General features: G+C 38.6%; 1 long non-coding RNA gene across 1 annotated transcript in view; it reads left to right on the top strand.

Moving 5' to 3' along the window:
• LOC141982250 (uncharacterized) overlaps window positions 1-21,952 on the top strand; it is a 61,237-nt gene that overhangs the window by 19,771 nt on the left and 19,514 nt on the right. Inside the window, exon 2 of the long non-coding RNA XR_012637995.1 lies at window positions 13,238-13,374. This is a non-coding gene — a long non-coding RNA (uncharacterized LOC141982250). The remainder of the gene's footprint in view (window positions 1-13,237; window positions 13,375-21,952) is intronic.

Genomic DNA, 21,952 nt, shown 5'->3' with positions numbered 1-21,952 from the left:
GCATGCAGGAGTATAGAGTTTCTTCCACCTCTTTCATTGTGTATCATTGGAACAACTGATTAGATTTTTAGAAAGTGCTCCTTAATCCGCAGTGCTTGTTGCTGAGAGAGACAACACTTTCTTATTGCAACACCTTTTCATTATCCATTGATGAAGAAACGCTCCATTTTTGTGTCAATCGAAGGGAGTGAATCATACAGAGGTATGGGTTGTCGCAACATCAGTGTACTGATGATACATAGCTTTAGCCCTGCTTTTTGGTCAGTCCAATAGATAGAGAGCAGGCTGAAACTCAGACCACACTAGGATGATGCTGGTGGATAGGGGGTGATTTGAAGGACTGATTGGTGGTCAGTGCATACCTGGTATTCAGGAAGTAATAATTATACTTGTCATTTATCTAGATCTTTTCATTTACCTCAAGGTTACAAAGTGCTTTACATAAGTGGGTATCATTTTCCCATTTTACAGCTGAGAAACTGAGGGTATGTCTACACTGAAGCCTGTAGGTGTGACTCCTAGTGCCAGTAGAAAGACTTGTGCCAACTCTGCGTGAGCTAGTGCACTAAAAATAGCAGGGTCAGTGTTGTGGCTTGGATAGCAGCTTCAGGCTAGCCACCCAAGCTTGGACCCAGAGGGCTGGGCAGGTTTATACTCAGGCTGCTAGCTCCAGCCAAGCCTGTGCCACAATTTCCAAATTACTGTTTTTAGTGCACTAGCTCAGACGGAGTCTACCCATGCTGGGAATCACACCTCAGTGTATAATGTGGTATGAAATGTTATATTTTGTATATTTGAGTTTATTTAATGAAAAGCTTGCATTTTAGTAATAACACTGATATTTGTTAGGAGTTCACAATAATAAATTGTGAATTTGTTTTCTAAATGTTTTATATTTTTCTACCAGTTGTAGAATGAAACTTATTCCAACAAAGTTGATTATTTTCCCCCTCAGTTATTTATTATGGCTTAGTCTAAGTGAGATGTGCTTTATAATGATAGGATGATAACATGCTTATTGATTTTATGTTAATCCTAGGGTTTTAAAATGTATTTTAAAATGTAGGGTTAGAAAAATGATTGTTTCCCCTCTGGTACCATAGTTTATTGCCAATGAGTCTCATATAATGAAAATCTTACATCTTGTTTTTCCAGAATTTTAGGCATCTCACATCAATTTAATGATGGAATTTCTGAACATTATGCACAAAAACGTGAGTGGCCATTGTGCTCTGATAAAAAAGATCAGATTATAAGGGAAATGATGTTTGAAACTTTATGTAACCAGGCCACCTTTCTTCAGATGTTGTTCTTTCAAAGAAACTACAGTAGCTACTTGAGCCAGGGGTACGTTAATTATTAGGCTAGAAATTAAGATCTAATCAACAAGAATGGAAATATCAGATTTTGCTTAGGTGCATGGCAAATGTTTTTGATTACAGTTGAAGTTAATTTGCAAAAGTCCCTAACTTGAATAAAAGTGTCTAATAAACAAAGTAATAACTAGGATAGAAAACATGTTTTATAAGTTATCCATGTGTTCTGTCACCATGTTAGGAAAACAAATAATAAGGCAAGAGATTTTCATGGATATATCATAGTAAGACTCTTCATATTGTATGAATACTGCATAACAGGTTCATCAATGCAACAAAATAATTATTCTCGTATAGCACAGTGAGTTAATGATAAAGCTAGGAACAGAAGTCAGAAGATCTAGCTCCCAGACCTTACTCTACCCACTAAATCACACTGACATTACATGCTGATAATAGCTCATCTTAACTAATTAGCCTCTCACAGTTTGTATGGAAACTTCCAACTTATCTGTACATATATATATATCTTCTTACTATATGTTCCATTCTATGCATCTGATGAAGCGGGCTGTAGCCCATGAAAGCTTATGCTCTAATAAATTTGTTAGTCTCTAAGGTGCCACAAGTACTCCTGTTCTTTTTGCGGGTACAGACTAACATGGCTGCTACTCTGAAACCAAACATTACATGCAATGATGGCACTTAATCTTTTCTGCGAGAATACAATAAACAGTGTCATGTAGTATTTTCATTACCTTCATTTTATAGATAGGGAAACTGAGACAAAGTCTAGGACCAGACTGTAGCTCTTCTGCTCTCCCAAAGGAAGATCCTAGAGGCAATGAAGCTTCAGATTTGGTAGCAAGGCATTTTCAGCAAAAGACTTTCTACTCTGGAATTCATTTAATTTTAAAAGTATTTGCCATTTTATTAATAATATCAATAAATGTTCTCAAGTTTTGCACTTTTCTGTTATTAATCACCGTGTATTAGGATAATACTTTTTTATTTTCATTAAAATAGCTAAAAGCAAATCTCTAAAAATGCAGATGGACAACACAGATGGGTGCTCAGTGTTATTAAGTTAGGTGTCATTTTGTCTCCTTGTGGTCCTTCCTGGGTTCCAGTGAGGGCAGGAATTTTTGATTTGTTCTGAGCTCATGGGCATGGCCCAGGAGATGTTCCTTAGTGTTTTATTTCTTCCTCACAGGTTTCTGATTTAGGATTTGATCCTGCAAGTACATACAGGTGGATAATCCCACTGAGTTCAGTTGGATTACTTGTATGCATAACTTTAACCGTAAGTGCTTTCAGGGTTATGGTCACAGAGGGGTGGTTTTACTCTGGATACAACAGGAAGCTTGCTACCCAAGGAAAACTGCTCTCCACCCACTGTCAAACCATGTTTGGGTATATATCATTTTTAACTGCATATATCCAAGTAATACAAACTGTTGTTTCATAAGAAAATGTATTTATTTTACTAGAAATTAGAGGTTTTATTAACTGCTGCCCTTGGGTACAATCCCGTACTGTCTTCTGCCATTGTTGGGCAGTGCATGTTGCCAGAAAATCTTTAAAAATAATGAGGCCACATAAACGATTCAATGCTGAATTATTGTTTGAAACAGGAGTACAGAAACTTTGCACCTGTCAGTTCTGGCTGATTTTCAAAATGAAGTGCAAGTGTAAAAAAAATGACCTGCCAGTCTGTGCTTGTGATTAAGGTCCCACTCAAGTTCTTCAGTGGTTTTAAAAGGGCATTATCCTTGAAGGGTTATTTCTGTATGAATCTGTCCATCTCAGACCGATGGTGTGAAAGGTTTGCTCTGTGAATTAGAGATAAAATAAAAGCTCCACTCACAGTGGTCCAGTATTGTCCATTTTGTGAGTAGTTTATAAACAGCAAAGGTGAAATGCTGGCCCCATTTAAGCCAATGGAAGTTTTGCTATTGATTTTAATGGGGCCAGATTTCATCCTAAATTATTTGAGCAGATCAACTAATGTGCACAAATTACCAGTGACTATTAGTGTAGCATTTTCACTGTGGGCCAAATCCTTCATTTGTTGCTGAGGCAGAGCAGTTTGGCTGTGTGCTGGGGAACTCTGGGAGGCTCTGGAGTGGCCGGGAAGATATTCCACGTCTCCTGCTCCAGCCTGATAATTGGAGTAGCTTCTGTAGCTTTAACTGTTCCTGTCCTTCCATGATGGCCGTGCCCTCCCCTCTTACATTGGAATATACAGAGCAAAGCCATGGAACTGACCTCTGTGCTGCTCTGAAACATATTGCGCTTTAGATGAAGTTGATGACACACTTCCAATAACTTACTGGCACACACTTGTATATTATGTTGTGATGGAGCTGCAAAGCAGGGGATTACACCTCCCCTAAGCCCTTTCCCCAGTGTATATCCCCTTCCTCCTGGCTCAGCATGGGACTACATTTTCTATCAGCCCCCTCCCCAGTCAACTTCCCCTTCGTCTGGCCAGGTAAGGGGAAATATCTTGAACTAGGAGGAGGAAGTGGCGGGGCTCTGTTTGGGAGTGGAATCTGCATGGCAGCAGGGAGCTGGAGAGAAGCCCCAGGAGCTGTGGGGCTCCTGTGGGATAGACCCACATGTACAACAGGCTGTGAGGGCTGGACATCACGGCTGGGTTCAGGTCTGTGTGGGACTTACGGAGGAGCAGCAGCAGCTGGGACCAGTGCAATGGGGCCCCCGTGAGAAACACTAACTGAGCCTGGCCTGGAAACCCACAAATGCTTAGTTGCTTGAATACAGACTGGACTGGAGGGGGCAGCCCAGGCACAAGGCCTGAAGAGCCCTGAGTCTCAACTGGACTGCGCTAAGGGCCCAAACGAGAACTTTCCCTGCCAGCCCTAGTAAAAACCTCTCCCTTCCATGTGTCTGAGTAGTTATTGGCACCCACCAGGGCTAGTCCCGAGAAGGTCTAGTTCACGTATCGGCAACCTTTGATACCCAGCCCGCCATGGAAATCCGCTGGCAGGCTGGGACGGTTTGTTTACCTGCAGAGTCCACAGGTTCGACCGATTGCAGCTCCCACTGGCCGCGGTTCGCCGTTCCAGGCCAATGGGGGCTGAGGGAAGCGGTAGCCAGCACATCCCTCAGCCCGCGCTGCTTCCCACAGCCCACATTGGCCTGGAACGGTGAACTGCAGCCAGTGGGAGCTGCAATCGGCCAAACTTCTGGACGCTGCAGGCAAACAAACTGTCCCAGCCTGCCAGCAGATTTCCCTGACTGGCAATGTGCCAAAGGTTGCCGATCCCTGGTCTAGCTGCTGAAGCACTTACAGTACTTGTTTCTGAGACCTGGTACACTGGGTATGCTACTGTCACCCTATGAGTCTGGGGTACAGAGTAACCTCAATAATTACAATTGCAATAATCAATTGCATTGGAGAGAGATTGTTCCCCTGTATGCATGGGCTTTAAAAAATTCCAAATGTTCACTAGGTCTGTCACTGCACCAAATGGAGACAATGTACACTCAGTGTCTGAAAATGACCTGACAGTTTCTGCACACACCAGAGGCTCAGGTATCTATTTCAGTCAGTGGCTCAGAGAAATTCAGCTGCTGGTTTAAAATTCAGTGACCACAGCCTTATGAAGTCAGTGCTCATTTTAAAATACGTATCACTGCAAATGCATATCTGTGTGCAGCAAGAGTCACTGCTTGAAGGCTGACAGATGTTTCCACATCATGACAGTCCATGGACCACCTGTAAATGTTTCATCAGCCACAGTGAAGAACTATTAATTTAGAACTAAACACTGAGCAGCCCCATTTTAAATCCATAAAGGAACACTCCAAGGATTCCCTTGGCCTTCCTTATCCATCCTTTTTTTTTAAAGCTATTGAACCCTCAGTGTTTGTGTTAGACCAGAGTAATAAACTTAAGGGGACTAAATGTGGAGACAAATGGTGATATCATGGTCCCATTGAAGTCAATGGCAAAATTCCCATTGATTTCAGTGTGGCCAGGATTTCACGGAGTGTTTTTTAAGATTTGGGGAATGGGTTTGGTGAATGTATTTTGTTATTCAATCCTGGAGAGTGCTGAGTGCCTTGTGCAAAGTGGCAAGCATGCTGAACTTCTGCTGAAGACACTCAGGTGCTTTGCATAGAAGAAAAATCTGCATCTCCTGCTTGCCATAGATATAGCCCACATGGATCTATAAGATCAAAAGCCTGTGGGGGAGGGGAGAACAATGGGCTATGTCCATGACTCACCCCAAATCCTGTTGTCTGAAGCCAACCTTTATGTCAGCTACTTAAGGATGTGGCTGATGATTCAATTTCTTAGCCATGCATCTTTTTAGTGCTGCTTTGATTTCTAGGATTTGGGCCTAGGATTTGGGCTGTTTTACTGAAAAAGATTTGGCACTTTCCGTAAAATTTCTGTAAAACTCTCCATTTTTTTATGTGAAAAAGAAACAAAATATTCTGAATAAAGAGATCTACAATTATTCCATACATAGTGAATTATACAGTACTGAAGGGTGTTAATAGTGTAGTGTTGAGTTGAGTTTTTGAATTGTGGTCTAGACTGAAATAACAGAAGATATGTCATTAGTCTCACTTTAAGACTGTGTATAATAATTTCCTGTTGAAGACATTTGCTGATTAGACCTGACTAGGTTTTCTATGTCACTGCAAAGACAGAGCAAATGCTGATTAAAGCAATTAAAACTTTCCTTTGTTTGCAGAAGGAGATGTATTCATATAGGGCTTTTTTGTTTGTAGACATCTTAATAAGCTCTAGCAGATTGAAATGAAATCTGTCATCAGTTATATTTTCTCTTAGACTAACTGTCTACTTCAAATACATATTAAGGAAGATTTGTTACCAAACCTTCCTTATGTGTTTTCTATTTGTTGTTGTAAAATGGTAAATGTAGAAATAACACTAGATCTATCAATGCGATAATATGCAATACATCTGACACCAAACACAGGAAAAAATGTAATGACTTATATAGTATTTGGAGTGGTGAATTTTTTGTTGTTATGGTTTTCTTCAAAATACAATTGTGCTGTTTGGTGTATGCTACCATGGAGGAATATAAAGCATTATTGGGGGTGGAGAATTCAGCTTTTTAGAATATAAATTGGCTGATATGTAAATATAAACATCAATTAAGTTGTGTCACTTGTTAAATATTTATTTACCAAAATGATTTAAACAGGAAAGCTTACTGAGGGGAGATTTGTTTGCTTCTATCTATATACCGCTGTTTTCTCTCTATTGTTTCTTTATCTTACATTCAGCAGTGTAGGTTGCTGTTTCAAGCAGCTGAAAATTTAAGGTGCATTTCTCACTGTTGTGCAGGGGAATTAGGCATGTAACTCCCATTAATGTTAATGGGAATTAGGCAGATAAACACTCTCTAACATTAGTGGATAAATAGATTCCCATTTTCCAATATGACACAGAGTTCATCTATACAACCAGAAGCTAGGTAATGATGACATGATCAGAGAAGTGCCTAGATACAGAGGAGAACAATAAAAACTATGAATATAAATATAGCATTTTTGTTCTGACTATCCAATCGGAATTCTCAACAGCGTGCAATGGGAGACCAGATTTAAACAAAGTCACTTGGAAAATATTGATGAGTTGCATCAATATCTTCCAAGTGGTCTTTTCCCACTATGGATGGATAATACTAAAGTATTCTTAGACCTTTCAATCATCCCTCATTTTAGTCCCAAAATTAACAATGTTCCACAAAAACTGGCTATCCCCTCATGTTTATTGTTGTAAAATATTTACCTCAGAAATGAAGAATCATGTAATTGCAGAAATAGCTATTTATATACTAAGGCAATGAATCCCATATCACTTCTAGTTTCCTGAATTAATAATTTTTGTTTCCCTTATTTTGGGTCTTTGAGTCTCACTCCTTTGGGTCTTGGCAGGTGTGTTATTTCAAATATTTACCAGGTAATTTTAAGGAAAGGCAATAGAAATGTGCCTTTTTGGAAATCTAGATTGACAGCAAGATAACATGATCCCAGGCAGAAAGCTTCTGGTTTACAGCTTGATTTTGTGTCGGGCCACATTTGCCAATTGCAAAATACAGAATTGCTTCACCTAACCTTCAGAAATTGAGTGATATCAAGTGCATTGACAGAAATAGGCATTTATGAGGATAAAAAACACTTTTGTAGTCAGGTGAAGGTTTTAAAAGAGAAACTAGACTTGTGAAGCCTTCATTGATTTAAAAAAAAGCAAAAACAGGTAGCTGCCTCTAGATTTACTTTGGAGAAGGCTAGCTGTACCATTTAAATGCAATTAACCATAACTACAATGATCCAAATAATAAATGATAGTATATACATTAGGACTGAGACTTCCAAAGGGGTACAGGGGAGTTGAGTACCCAACTCCTATTGATATTAACATCCCAGCCTGAATCCTCATTAATGGTAGCAATCAAACTACCTGTTTCAAAAATCTAGTCAACTGGCTTTTCCATGTGCCCTCATATAATTACACACTAATACACTGCCTTCCATTTCACGGAGATACACTTAAACTAGGAAGTTCGCTTAATCAGGATGCCTCCTAGGGAACAATTTACATCCAATGATAGTTAAAGGCAATGACTGCTGTTTAGTAATGCTGCTTAATTGAGATTTCTACCAGTGACTTGGGTGAACTAAAGTGCCTCGTATTAAATGAGGATATTGATATAATAGGCATCACAGAAACTTGGTGGAATGAGGATAATCAATGGGCTACAGTAATACCAGGGTGCAAAATATATGGGAAGGACAGAACAGGTTGTGCTGGTGGGAGAGTGGCATTATATGTGAAAGAAAGCGTAGAATCAAATGAAGTAAAAATCGTAAATGAATCAAACTGTACCATAGAATCTCTATGGATAGAAATTCCATGCTCTAATAATAAGACTATAGCAGTAGGGATATATTACCAACCACCTGACCAGGATGGTGATAGGGACTGTGAAACCCTAGGTATAAATGGTCAGTTTTCATAATGAAGAGAGGTAAATAGTAGTGTCTCCCAGGGGTCTGTTCTGGGACCATTCCTATTCAACATATTCATAAATGATCTTGAAAAGGGGGTAAACAGTGAAGTGGCAAAATTTGCAGATGATATAAAATTACTAAAGATAGTTAAGATCCAGGCAGACTGCAAAGAGCTGCAAAAGGATCTCTCAAAACTGGGTGACTGGGCAACAAAATGGGAGATGAAATTTAATGTTGATAAATACAAAGTAATGCACATTGGAAAATATAATCTCAACTATAAATATAAAATGATGGGGTCTAAATTAATTGTTACCGCTCAAGAAAGAGATCTTGGAGTCATTGTGGATAGTTCTCTGAAAACATCTACTCAGTGTGCAGCGACAGGCAAAAAAGCAAACAGAATGCTGGGAATAGTTAAGAAAGGGATAGATAATAGGACAGAAAATATCATGTTGCCTCTATATAAATCCATGGTACGCCCACATCTTGAATACTGTGTGCAGATGTGGTCGCCCCATCTCAAAAAAGATATATTGGAATTAGAAAAGGTTCAGAAAAGGGCAACAAAAATGACGAGGGGTGTGGAACAGTTTCCATACGTGGAGAGATGAATAAGACTGGGATTTTTCAGCTTGGAAAAGAGATGGCTAAGGGGAGATATGACTGAGGTCTAAAAAATCATGACTATTATAGAGAAAGTAGATAAGGAAGTGTTGTTTACTACTTCTCATAACACAAGCACTAGGGGTGACCAAATGAAATTAATAGGCAGCAGGTTTAAAACAAATAAAAGGAAGCATTTCTTCACACAACACACAGTCAATCTGTTGAATTCCTTGCCAGAGGATGTTGTGAACGCCAAAACCATAACAGGTCTAGGGTTGAAAAAAGAACTAGATAAATTCATGGAGGATAGGTTCATCAATGGCTATTAGCCAGGATGGACAGGAATGGTGTCCCAGCCTCTGTTTGCCAGAAACTGGGGATGAGCGACAGGGGATGGATCACTTGATGATTACCTGTTCTGTTCATTCCCTCTGGGGCACCTGGCACTGGTCACTGTCGGAAGACAGGATACTGGGCTAGATGGACCTTTGGTCTGACCCAGTAGGGCTGTTCTTATGTTGTTATGACTTAGTGGTTCATAATCATGCCATCATAACAAAAGTGGCACACTGACTCATTTTGTTATATTTTTATATATTACTAAATCTATTTTTAAAAAAATATGATAAATTGCATAGAATAGCAGTTGAAAAGTGTACTGATTTTCTATATGAAACAAAAATATATAAAGTAGAAAAATCTATTCAGAGCAAAATATAAGAGGCAGAAGGAGATATTGGTAGAAAATAAGCATGCTGTCTAATTCTGATCTGGACCATTTTTTTTTAAACTTTGGACATGATGATAAGATTATTTTTCTGTATTGCTGTAGTGCCTAAGACTCTCAGTCATGGACTAGGCCCCTAGGCACTGTATAAACAAATAAATTGTCAGGCCGTGTCCTAAAGATCTTAAAATCTAAAGAAAATACAGGCGACAAAAGGTGTATACAGCAAACAGTGAGACAATACTGGTCACCATAACAGGCAGAGGACGTAGTACACGCATTGCCTAACCATTGGGAAAATTTTTACAGGCATCATGGTAAAAGAGAGTTTTCAGGAGGAATTTAAAGAAGGATAATTAGATGTCTTGGTGAGTGTTTATGCAGAGTTCCTCACATACGTGAGGAGCAGCATGAGAGAAAGCATGAAGGCGCTTGTTTGGAAATTTAACAAGTAGGCAATGAAAATTGGCATCATTGTGGAGTGAAGGTGGAGGTCAATATTTCAACAGCAGCAAGAGGTTAGGTGGGGATAAGTCAAGATGGGTGTTCAGCTCTGGGGTTCAGATGTAGCCCAAAGAGAGACAAAAATTTGGATGTGGACCTAGACTTTTTTTAAGTTAGGGCAAGGGAGTTCCAGATCTGAGGTTTTGGTTCAAGGCCAGGACCCCCTCTAAGCAACTGGAAGTAAAATGGGATATAATACATCTATCAATATTACCAATCTAGCAGTTCTGTGGAGTGGTCAACAGATGTACGCTTGTCTCTGCATGAAATGCCTAGCCAGCTACATTCAATACATTATTGAAAGGGCAAGTCAGATTATTGGTGACATGGCAATAGTTATAGGATCTAAACAATTAATCCCTAAAATAGATTAATTTTAGGGCTGTCAAGTGATTAAAAATTAATTGTGATTAATTGCATGATTAAAAAAATTAATTACACTGTTAAACAATAATAGAATACCATTTATTTAAATATTTTTGGATGTTTTCTACATTTTCAAATATATTGATTTCAATATCAAAACAGAATACAAAGTGTACAGTGCTCACTTTATATTTATTTTTATTATAAGTATTTGCACTGTAAAAAAAAACAAAAGAAATAGTATTTTTCAATTCACCTAATACAAGTACCATAGTGCAATCTTTTTATCATGAAAGTTGAACTTACAAATGTAGAATTATGTACAAGAAAAACTGCATTCAAAAATAAAACAATGTAAAATTTTAGAGCCTGCAAGTCCACTCAGTCCTACTTCTTGTTCAGCCAATCACTCAAACAAGTTTGTTTACATTTGCAGGAGATAATGCTGCCTGTTTCTTGTTTATGTCACCTGAAAGTGAGAACAGGCATTCTCATGGCACTGTTGTAGCTGGCGTCACAAGATATTTACATGCTAGATGTGATAAGGATTCATATGTCCCTTCATGCTTCAACCACCATTCCAGAAGACATGTGTCCATGCTGATGATGGGTTCTGCTTGATAACAGTCCAAAGCAGTGCAAACCGATGCATGTTCATTTTCATTATTTGAGTCAGATGCCACCAGCAGAAGGTTGATTTTCTTTTTTGGTGGTTCAGGTCTGTAGTTTCCGCATCAGAGTGTTGCTCTTTTAAGACTTCTGAAAGCAAGCTCCACACCTCATCCCTCTCAGATTTTGGAAGGCACTTCAGATTCTTAAACCATGGGTTGAGTGCTGAAGCTATATTTCAAAATGTCACATTGGTACATTCTTTGCATTTTGTGAAATCAGCAGTGAAAATGTCCTTAAAATGAACATGTGCTGGGTCATCATCCAAGACTGCTATAACATGAAATATATGGCAGAATGCAGGTAAAAAAGAGCAGGGGACATACAATACTTCCCCAAGGAATTCAGTCAGAAATTTAACTAACACATTATTTTTAACAAGCGTCATCAGCATGGAAGCATGTCCTAGGGAATGGTGGCCGAAGGACGAAGGGGCATAAGAATGTTTAGCATATCTGGCATGTAAATACCTTGCAATGCTGGCTACCAAAGTGCCATGCAAATGCCTGTTCTCACTTTCTGGTCACATTGTAAATAAGAAGAGGGCAGCATTCTCTCCTGTAAATGTAAACAAACTCGTTTATCTTATCGATTGGCTTAACAAGAAGTAGGACAGAGTGGACTTGTAGGCTCTGAAGTTTTATATGGTTACATAACTGCACTCAAAAACAAAACAAAACAAATTTACATTTGTAAGTTGCACTTTCACAACAATGAGATTGCACTACAGTACTGTATCAGGTGAATTGAAAAATACTATTTCTTTTGTTTATCATTTTTAGAGTGCAAATATTAATACAAAATAATATACACTTTGATTTCAATTACAATGCAGAATGCAATATATATGAAATTATAGAAAAACATCCGAAATATTTAATAAATTTCTATTGGTATTCTGTTGTTTAACAGTGTGATTAAAACTCCTATTAATCACAATTAATTTTTTTAATCGCAATTATTTTTTTTGAGTTAATCACATAAGTTAGCTGTGATCAATCGACAGCCCTGATTAATTTGCATATACAACAGAAGGTTCTGTCTGGCTGTAGTACTCTACAGATTGGAGCAGTAAGGGAGTTCTAAACTAAAAGTCACGTGGTCTGAAATGTGAATCAGTGGGGCTTTGGTAGTGAAGCTCAGAAATACAGATGCATTTGTAAAACAAGAAAGTTCAGAGTCATGATTATATGATGAGATAGGCTGTTATTATGTAAGGGAACTGTCAAGGTTCTGTCCCCACTCTGAAGTCTAGGGTACAGATGTGGGGACATGCATGAAAAACCCCCTAAGCTTATTTTTACTAGCTTAGGTTAAAACTTCCCCAAGGTACAAACTATTTTACCTTTTGCCCTTGGACTTTATTGCTGCCACCACCAAGCGTCTAACAAATATATAACAGGGAAAGAGCCCACTTGGAAACGTCTTTCCCCCCAAAATCCTCCCAAACCCTACACCCCCTCTCCTAGGGAAGGCTTGATAAAAATCCTCACCAATTTGAGTAGCTGAACACAGACCCAAACCTTTGGATCTTAAGAACAATGAAAAAAGGAATCAGGTTCTTAAAAGAAGAATTTTAATAGAAGAAAAAATAAAAGAATCACCTCTGTAAAATCAGGATGGTAAAAACCTTACAGGGTAATCAGATTCAAAACATAGAGAATCCCTCTAGGCAAAACCTTAAGGTACAAAAAGACACAAAAACAGGAATATACATTCCATTCAGCACAGCTTATTTTATCAGCCATTTAAGCAAAACAGAGTCTAACGCATATCTAGCTAGATTACTTACTAAGTTCTAAGACTCCATTCCTTTTCTGTTCCCGGCAAAACACACAGAGCAGAGAGAGCCTTTGTTTCTCCCCCCCTCCAGCTTTGAAAGTCTCTTGTCTACTCATTGGTCATTTTGGTCAAGTGCTAGCGAGGTTATCCTAGCTTCTTAACCCTTTACAGGTGAAAGGGTTTTTCCTCTGGCCAGGAGGGATTTTAAAGGTGTTTACCCTTCCCTTTATATTTATGACAGGAACCCTGAGTGGAATGTAATGCTGAAGGAGGGCTTCTGTTCAGGGAACCACTAGAGATAAAGTCACAGGGGAAGGTGCTCATTGTGAAAAGTCCTCTGTCCACAGTGGAGAAAATATCATACACGTTTGACCCTGAGTAAGTATAATCATCATCTTTTCTGAGTAACCTGCTTAATCCTTTTTTAAAAATCTGAAATTAAATGTAGTGTTGATGAAAGCACTGGACTAATCACTAGAGGCTTGAAGAAGACTTCTTCAAAGTCATAATGATGTCAAGATTCATGCCAGTTTCCCTTCAGAGGTCTGTCAGTGGAGCTCACTTCTGATCTTCAGCATCGTTGCTGGTCCAACCTCTCTTGAGCAGAGATCACTAGTCATGCCAAATTTTATGAGGTGGCTTTGTGATGTGCATAATAATAAAGAAAATTACTGTGTTCTTTAAAAAAAAGTACAGGATTATGTTTTATACTTAATGATAAAATGCCTTCTGCTACTTCCTATTTGATAGCCACAGCAAACTCTCAGAGGTGGAATTTAAAATATGACACTCTGTCAAGGCTAGAAAAATCCTGAATAATCTGTACCAAATCAACAACTTTCATATCATCAGCAAGGGAAGATGGTGCAGACTTGCTGAACCCTAGTTATTATAGGCTTGAACAACTCCTGATACAGAAGAGAGATATGCATGATTATGCAGGCAAGCACAAGTTAAGTAAGGCTGACTCCTGTTCACTGCAAATCTAATTGACAATTTTGTTGCCCTTCTCTGGCTATTTAAGAAGAGTAGTGAGGTCAATGGTAATGACACATCTCATGGTTAGAAAATGCCACCCATTTGGTTCTTTCAGTGAATCTTTTTACAAGGTATTGATTTCAAACTTTCTAAACTAACATTTTTAACAGGGAAAGGAAGATTTTAAAAAAATCTTTGTTGAATAAGTTTAGTGCTTCTGAAAGGTGAGAGTGAAAAGACTGAGCTACTCTGTTTTTCACAGAGGAGTATTGTGCTTTCTTGTGCTATTGTGCCTGCTGCTTCTGTACTCTGTCCCACCTACACATCTCAATCTTGACCTCACAGGGTCACTTCTATGGCTGAGAGTCTCCACGCTTGTTAAGTCTTTTGGAGATTGCCAACAAGAGTTTCAGTTAGTGCTGTTTGCAGTGGTAGTTTTTGTGGTTTGGACATTAATCCTCTAGGAACTGGGATGAGACAACAAGGGAGAAAAAGATTCTGACAACACTGCTCATTCTGTAAAGAAATAGAAATATAATAATTCTTTCATTAATTTAATCTGATTAATTAATTAATAGAAACACAATAACAACTGAAATAAAGTAGTCAAGTCTTCCATCTGTGAAAACAGCTCTCAAATCCAGTGCACTTCATCAGACAAGTCTTTTCAATCCCACAACCTGAGCAACATCCTGAAATAAATATTAAAATACTCATACTAAACAGAAAAAGAGACTTAAACAGCAACAGTTTATTTGACGTCAGGAAACAAAAAAATGTACATGAGTCATTCTTCCCTCACTAATAAAAGGCTTTGGAGAGTATACTTAAACTGATATGTGCAGAGATTTAATCAATCTTATTTACAAGTAGTTAGCTGATTTTTTTTAATCACAGAAGAATCATACCACGATCAGAGAGGTATAGATGATTCCTTGTTAATTGGAAGCAAGAAGGCATCTATAGGGCTGGCTCAGATGTTTGTTGCGTGTACCACATTCTACTGTCACATGACAGATCAGAGTTCCAAGCTAACTTAGATGCTCATACATCAATCTCCGGCAGAGATTAGGAATGTCTAAACATGATGTGCCTGGGTGCCGGGTGCCTGGCTAATAGCCCAGCTCTGAAGGCAGCACAGAAGAAAGGATGGCAATACCGTGACCCCCCTAAAATAACCTTGTGACCCCCCCCCCACAACTCTCTTTTGGGTCAAGACCTCCAATATGAGAAATGCTGGCCTCCCCCGTGAAATCTGTATAGTATAGGGTAAAAGCACACAAAAGACCAGATTTCATGGGAAAAGACTGGATTTCACTGCCCGTGATACGTTTTCCATTGCTGTGAATTTTGTAGGGCCCTACCTTATAATCAAATGTTTAATTGAAAGATTGCTTGGAAAGGGAAAGTGCTTACTCTAGATCTACAGCTCTGCCAATTCTTGCAGTTTTATCATGAGTCCTGTGACATTTTGTGTTTTATTTAATGCCCCAGTTCCTTCAGTCCTGTGCTGACTGAAGGAACTGGGGCATTTCATTTTAAAAAGTAAAAGGAAGTTTCTAGCCATCATAGTTACAAGAAAAGCTTGAAAAGATGAACCATAGAGGCACAAAACCCAAAAGGCAAATAAAAGAACCCAAAATTTCCACTGCAAATTTCCACTATTTTTTAAAAAAATCTCATGATTATTAAACCAAACTCAAGATTTTGGGAGCCAGTATCAAGAGGGTTTAATGCTTAGGGTTGACAAAACTATGATTAGCCATTTTATTTTTTGATGTAGAATGATAAGTAGATATAATATTTGTATATCTTGACTGATGTACTTCTATATAAACAATGAAATGTTATTTTTAAAAGATTGGGAACGTAGGCCTCAAAATTAAATTTTTAAGACCTTTTACGTGGATATGTTTTTGGTCTTACTGATATGAACATCAAAACCTACAGGATTACCCGGATTATAAAAATAAATTAGTTCTGAATTTCCTCTTTGGAGTCTCCTAAGAACATCATCTAACTTCAGCATATAAAACCTAGCCTGTGTATTTCCTAAAACGAAAAAATATATAGTCTACACACATTATTTTATTGTTTAAATGGTTCTCATTCATGTTTCATTTCAATAATATTTCCCCAGCTTGTAAACCTTATGTTACATTGAGCTCCTCTTTAAATTCACAATGCATAAAACTGCCAGGTGGCCTAATAACAGAGTGCATTAACAGATTGAACTATAAATCAGATGGTTGTGTTCACATACTGTAAAAATACCACCATTTTCTTTCAGATAAGAGTTTGTACACTGATTCCTCAGAGAGTGTGATTGCTCTCCAAGATTGGGGGTGGGGGTGGGGCGGGGAAGCTCATATACCCCAGTTTTAGGACTCTGATTGATTTTATATTTCAAACATAAAACTGTTTTCTTTAACCCTACAAAAGAATTCAAAGTCTGAACTAGTTTTGAGGCCACTGTTTTTTATATGACCAAAAAATGAAATAAAATAAAATACCACCCAGGAGTTGAAAATGAATACGTAGCTTCCATTTTAATCAATGCAAAGGTGGTAGCACTGATGTAAACTGTAAACATAACTCACAACCTTTATTGCCACTGAAGAATGTCCATGACCTCATAAAATGGAACTAAAAAAATAACAATTACAAATTGTACATGTTTAAAGCATCCTGGATATTTGATAATAGTCATTAATTTTCTAGCATTTTTACAATTTTTCAGTGCGTCTTATGCTGATTTCTCTTGTTAGAAAATAGTATGCGTGCTTACATTGCTTCCTGGTTCTAGAAATCACAGAAAGGACATCCATTCCTCTTATGTTAAGCCTTTTATTCCATTGTTTTACCAATAGGCAAGAAACATGATGAATTCTGAGACAGATAAGATTTCCTTCCTCAAAGCATTAGGAATGGGGTGGTGCTATTAATTTTTTTTTATATACCCGGAAATGGTATTTCTCTTATGAACAGTCAGTCTAACGAGATGTTGTGTTTCAGTTACCTCTCACTTGAACAGTCAAAACAACCAATGAAATTGTAAACTTATGAGCACCAACTGAGGTTGATTCCAGGCACCAAGATGCTTCCACTACCACTGATTTCATAGTGCTTACAATTATTATTGATATTAACTATGTATACTAGGTTAGTGCCTAGAGATCATGATTTCAATCAGAGTGCCAGCATACTAGGTGCTGTACAAACTCATAAGACTGCATGATCCCTGTCCTGGAGAGCTGAGAGTCTAAGAATAATAAATATACAATAAACATTTCCATGCTGAGGTGTGTGAGACACCTGTTAAGAATGCAAATGTTTAGAACAATAAAGGAGTCACAACTAAGTTTAGTAAAAGAAAATAACGTATCTAGAAACTGCAAACTATAAACCCTTACCCTAGAGCCTGTCATCAAGCAGAGATGCTTGTCAGAAGTAGGGCACCAGAAAATAAATAACGCTAGTTATTCAACTAGCAATGAAAAGGAGAATCAACTAAAGATGTTAATACAGAGACTGATCTTTTGTCGAATATGACCATGGACCATGTTTCCATATATATGTGTACAGAGCTTAGTACATTTCAGATGCTAATGAAATATAAGTTAACAATAATGATTCTTAGAAAAATAGCATTTGCAGGTTTAAAAAAATGTGTATTTTCTGAGAGGAGAAGTTTGGGTCAATTTTTCAAAAGCACTCAGGTGACTTAGGCTCCTAAGCCCATTTTCAAAAGTGCCTACATCACTCAAGCCTAACTCCCATTGACTTTAAATTGATGTCTAATAATTGAAGACGTCTCTTGGCATCACTGGAAGAAGGGCATGGGAGAAAGGGATACTCTTAGATTGTAAGCTCTTTGGGGTAGGGATTGTCTTTTTCTATTGTGTTTATACAGCATCTAACACAATGGGGTCCTGGCCCATGACTGGAACTCCTAGATGCTACCACAGTACAAATCATAAATAATAACAACAACAATCTTCTATGAATTAATAACTGGAGCACTTGTGAACAACGGATGGAACAGTATATAGGCCAACCCTGTCCTTCTGCAAAGCTAGAGAGAGATCAGCAAGCCACACTGACATCTCAGGCACAAGGGTAGAAGAAACAATGGGCCTGATTCACCACTCCATTACTCCTCTTTCACACCCATGTAACTCCGTAGATTTCAATGGAATTTTACTAGTGTAAAACAGGAGTAATTCAACAGTAAAGCAAGCCCAGTCGTTATAGTGCTTATCAATAAAGTTCAGGTTTACAAAACAGTTGCAACACTGTTATTTCACTGATATACTGCATTTAGTCTAAAAATGCTAAGACATAATAAGTGTGGTCAATTCTGGTAAATGTTGCCTTTTTAATGGCAAATTATGTTACTAGAAAAAGTGCCTTTATTGTCTAAAAAGGGAGAATTCCTTTGTAGGTTCAAACTGAGGATTACAAATAACCGGCAACTCTAGCTTCAACCCACGTATCGAGGGCAGCATTCCTCATCAGAGAAGCGAGCGAAGTAGATGACAAAGTTGACATAATGAGCTTAGTGCAGTGGTGCCCAAACTTTTCATCTCGCGCCCCCCCTTACCAGTAATGAAATGTGTGTGCGCCCCTCAGGCTGGGAGCGGAGTCGCAGCCAGGAGCAGGGGCTGGGAGCCGAGAGTGAAGCTGCTGCTGAAGCTGCGGTCGGGGGCAGGGGCGGAGTGGAGCTGGGGGCAGAGCAGGGCTGGGTGGCGCTCCCTCCCTGCCCCCCCATGGGGGTTGGCCCAGACCTCACCATGCCCCCCTGGATGTTCTTCCATGCCCCCCTCGGTGGGGGGCACTCCACAGTTTGGGGATGATATAGTTAATTGATGGACTAGGAGGATTATCCTAGTGGATGTATTTTCTGTGGACTGGTTATGGGGGTGATGTAGTATGTTTGGAAGCCAGTGAAGAGAAGTTTACACTAGTCAAGGTGGGAGATGGCACGGATAGGAATTTTGGGTGTGATTCCATTAAAACCCATGTGACTTCTCATGCCTGAGTAGTGGGCCACACATTTTTAAAAAAGTTTTGTAGCAACATTTTAAAATGAATGTACTCAACACCCTTTGTCATTTTTGGCTTTGTATGAATGCACTGTATAGTGCCAAGGATGGAATTAACCTGAAAAACACACGCCATAAAACTACAATGTTGGAAACCTCTGTTGGTATTCCCACTATGACAAGCTATTCTAGACAAAGGAAGTTGATGTCTACCCTTCCTCAGAAACTGGATTACACGTCCAATGTGAATGACAATTTAAGGACTATACATTGGCTAACCTCAGCATACAGCAAACTGATATATCCCAAAACACCACTGATTTATAAGATGAGAAATATTGTATAGTTATTTAAATAAATTATTGCAACTAACTGATTATTTCCATCTCTAAGCTCTGGAGCTTTATTTAATCAGAATTTGACAGTTCAGCTAGTCGTGTATTATGTCTCCACCAGTGATCTCTTACAGCTAAGTGTGTTCAAAAAAGCAGCCTGTTTTTAAACAGTATTTTTAATTTCACTGTGCTGCATTTGCCTCCACAAGTACACCAGGCAATCTAGGCCACTCTGCTATGCACAGAACTTCCTCTCGATGGCTGTGGGGGGAAAAAGGGCATGGTGGGGGGAGGTTTAATGGAATACAGATGTGGGATGGGTCAACTAAGCTGTAGAAGCAGCATAGATGCCAGGACATTGTTAAAGAAAAAAAAAACTTCTTTGTCCAAGGATGGCAAGGAGGCAAATGCCAAGATGAGGGGGGGAAAAGCAGGTTTATTTAACAAACAAATGCACTTGCACAGTATTCACAAATCTATTGTAATAACTAAGCCTTTTTCTCTTCCATTTCATACATATAATTATTGGTATGTGGGTTGTTGTTTTTTAAACACACAAGTCAGTGAAACAAGGAAGGAATCCCAGTAAATGATCTGCCTGGTACAATCCCAAACTTGAAAATAGAATTTTGACTCATAGGACTGTGTCAATAGGCCCAGATTTACACCTGCATACCAAAGGGCTATGGTTTACCTCTTCTAAACTTTCAGGATCAATTGTGGTTACTTTTGCTGTTGGAGCCATACAGTGTGGATTGGAACAACAAGTGAATCACGCCCATGATACGCACACTTCAGTTATTTACCCTGATTTTCCATACCACAGCAAGCAGGAAACTTCCCTCCTTTGGTTTTTAACAGTGAACAATACTGACATTCTTAATTTTGTCTCTGAAAAAGTTGGTTGAAAAAGTCAAAACATAAGCAGTGTATCTTAAGACAAGTGCGTTATAGAAACATCCAGGGTCAGCCCTAGACCAATGGCACCCCAGGCAAGGAGTGTTTTTGGCGGCCCCCTTCCATTTGTTAAACTTTTGAATACCTTATTTTTTATTGCGTTTGTAGCCCATTTCATGACTTTGATGCACGATTTGCACGCCTGATTTGTTTATCCCTATCATATAAGACAATAAATTTGCATGCTAGGATCTGTAAATCTCTGAACCTGGTGCTCCCCAAGCATGGCACACCACGTGGTTGCCTGAGTCTCCTTTCCCAAAATCCAACCCTTGTAACAGTATCCTCTCTCAGACACATACCCCTTCAGAACAACAGTCTCCCATTTGCATAACACTCCATACACCTGTAGCTTTTGGTTATGATGTGGGAAACTCCCAGCTTCAAAACTAGCTTTGTAAATATTAATTGTTTTTGTGTCACAGCAATTCCAAAGTGAAGCCCTTCAGCCCTGCATAAAATAATTTAAGCGACAATAATAATTAAAAAAAGATTAAAACAAGAAAATATCAAAGCAAAAAGTTGAGAATAAGACTTAGCTGGCGAGTCAGCTGCCAGTTACACATTATTACTGCTCCTTCTTCAACAGAGTTTTATTTATTTTAATTGCATTTCTACAATAAGAAGAGGTGCCTATCTCAGCACTCCCTGTGCCTCTGGCAATTATGTAAAAATACAGTGTATCAACAATCAAAATAAATCACATTCCCACAGCATATAGTACTGGATAACCACAAAACACAAAAATGAAACTAATGCCGCATTTTCCCTACACCTCACACCAAGAAAATAATCATTTAATATTTCCCTGACTTTGTTCTGTCCCTCGCTAATCTTACGCCTGTCTCTGACATAGACAAGTTCAGAAGATTTTGGGCTAGGCCTTTATCTGAATATCAGAATCTCTCTAGCTCTGTGTTTGGTTTCTTTTCAGTTAAAAGAGGGATACCTTGGTGTATAGCACGGCAAGCAACAAATGAGTGTCAAGTGTCTGAATAGGTTAACCTGTTTTCAAAGGCATTTAAATATAAGACCTTCTTAATTTGCTTTTGCCTTTGCTACACATGATCATATATGGCTTCTGACATTCCACCATGGATAATCCCACACATACTTTTGAGAATATATAGTATCATATTTCTGAGATGAAGTATTGTGTTATGCTTCTTAGAAATGTCAGTATCATGGACAACTAGCCTAATAGTCCCTGACACAACTATATCAGGGGCACCTGGATAAGCAGGTATGTACCCCTGAGCCCTTTTGAAAATACCAAGTGAGCATCCTGTCCTTCCACCCCACTCCTGTCCTGCCCGCTTTGAGTGCTCAGTCACCAGAGAGCTCATGGAACTTGAGTATGACTAATAAGCTGTTCTGAAAACATGCTGAGCCTCAAAACATATGCTGGGCACCTTTTGGAGCAAGCTAATTGAATCCACACAAGCTTCTTAAAATTCCAACAATACTTGGTGGGCCTATTGTTCTTTTAAAGGGATAAATGTCAATGTACAAAAAATTAAAGCTCAATACATAAATAAGCACAGGCTGTACATAAAGAAATACTTCTTACAAGTCTTGGGCCAGCCAATATCTCTCTTCATATTTTATACTCCAGCACATGAGCCACATAAGTAACACTGC

This window comes from Natator depressus, chromosome 1 (genome assembly GCF_965152275.1).
Source record: "Natator depressus isolate rNatDep1 chromosome 1, rNatDep2.hap1, whole genome shotgun sequence".
NCBI classification, from domain to species: domain Eukaryota; kingdom Metazoa; phylum Chordata; order Testudines; family Cheloniidae; genus Natator; species Natator depressus.
This window is presented reverse-complemented; position numbering and strand designations above follow the sequence as displayed.